The sequence below is a fragment of the Macadamia integrifolia genome, chromosome 11 (assembly GCF_013358625.1).
Source record: "Macadamia integrifolia cultivar HAES 741 chromosome 11, SCU_Mint_v3, whole genome shotgun sequence".
NCBI classification, from domain to species: Eukaryota; Viridiplantae; Streptophyta; class Magnoliopsida; order Proteales; family Proteaceae; genus Macadamia; species Macadamia integrifolia.
In genome coordinates, this window is record NC_056567.1 from 20,135,155 (window position 1) to 20,137,118 (window position 1,964).

The window sequence follows — 1,964 nt, forward strand, 5'->3', positions numbered from 1 at the left end:
TCTCTCGTAAGATTTTGATGGCTTGTCATGAGGAGGGCCCTATTTTTTTCTAAGTCACTTATTCTACTTGCCTCTCCAGTGTTGGTAAACCCAGGGGGTTGCTGATAAGATGATAGGAGAGGGGCCCTAGGAAAACTAGCCTAAGGTCCTACATTTGACCTAGAAAAAGTATTTTGGGAAAAATATTGTTTTGCAAAAGGAGGCCTTTGGGGTCCAGGTTGACCTTAATTATGAAAATTGAAAGGCCCTGCTTGGTTACCTTGATTCCAAGAGAAATTTTGGTGATTTCTCCATCCTGGATTGTTGGTGTTACTATATGGATTATTCTGGTATAAGACATTAACACTATTATTAGAAGTGCCCTCAGAGGTGTTGGGGGATTCTTCTATGACATGTCCAGGGGACTGGCACCAAGCACGAATCTTAACCAAATTGACTGATGATGGCTCTCTAAGAACAATAGCCTCAATCCTCTTGATTAAGCTATCCAAATGGGTTTCCTTGGCTACTATCCCATCCACAGAATATCCTTGCCCTCCTATGGTCTTTCACTCTCTTAGGTTGATTCCCACTCACAGGTCTTGTCAGCTAAGTCAAGTAAGAATTCTCATGCCTTTCCTTCATCTGTAAAGGATGTGAATCCCTCAAGACATATAGACTCTATCATTTGTTTAGTTGGGTAATCAATACCCTCATAAATTATTTGACATAAATGCCATAAGTCTAGGCCATGGTGAGGGCATTCGTGGAGTAGATCCTTGAATCTCTCCATAAGTTTGAAAAATGAATCACTAGGATTTTGCCTAAACTAAAGGATATCACTTCTAAGCTTATTGGTCTTATAAGTTGGGAAAAAATTCTTAAGGAAGATAACTAAGAACTATTCCCATGAGGTTATGGAATTTGTGGGTAATCCATACAACCACTTCTTAGCATGGCATTTCAATGCAAAAGTGATAAACCTAAGCTTAACAGCATCATCAGAAAGCTGTTGGATCTTAATTAGAACACATACCTCTTCAAATTCCCTTAGAAATAGGTATGCATCCTCAGAGGTCAACCCATGGAAGTGGGGCAACATAGTGATGTATTGAGATTTGAGTTCAAAATTATTACCCTGGGCTTGTGATAGAACTATGTAGGAAGGTTGGGCTATTCTAGCGGGGTAGTACCTATCTTTCAGAGATTTAGGTGGAGGGTTTTGCTATTGGTCTCCCATATTGAAGGGTTTTAAAGAGAGCAAACGTATAGGATCACTACTTGTTGGATCTCTTCTTTCTAACCGATTCTTAGTATTACATACCCACTTAACACTCATGCAACAGAAAACTACCCACAATTAGAGTAAGACAAGCATAAAAGAATAGATAGCCAAACTTTTTGATTTTTTTTTTTGGCTTTATGGGAGCTTACCGGCAGTGATCCGGGGTTGCTCAGGTCAATTCCTGAGATACTGCTATAGGGCAAAACCTGTCTTTATCATACTGTGAGGCATGGTGACCTCCACTGATACAACGATTATTGTAAGTTGATATTCTCAGGAATTCAATAGAAGAAAAGAAAAAACAAAACAAAGCAAACAAAGCACTCCGATTTACCAAAAGAAAGTGAAAAATAACATGAAACTGTCTCCCCGGCAAAGGTGCAAAAAACTTGTTAGGATTTAAAATGTAACCGTAAGCGTACGGATCAGTGTAGCTACGAGTTGAACACAGGGAGAGCATCCACTTTATTTTTTTTTTACTTCTTTTAATAATGCGAAAGTGAACCGATTAATAGCTGTGATCTAATTTCAATTACCGTCCTAAACATATGTATCTAAAATAACGTACTAACCATTCATCAATCTAAGAATTTAAAGACACAAGCCATGCAATTAAAATTAAATAAATATATAGATGAAAATAAACACCCCACGCAATTAAAAAGCAATGAAAGAAAAAAAATGTTGAAATAAAAATACA

At 37.7% G+C, this 1,964-nt stretch overlaps 1 non-coding gene across 1 annotated transcript; it reads left to right on the forward strand.

Moving 5' to 3' along the window:
• Nucleotides 1-725: 725 nt before the first annotated feature.
• Nucleotides 726-832, forward strand: LOC122094492. Its single transcript, XR_006144808.1, has one exon. It is a non-coding gene; the product is annotated as a small nucleolar RNA R71 (small nucleolar RNA).
• Nucleotides 833-1,964: the final 1,132 nt, after the last annotated feature.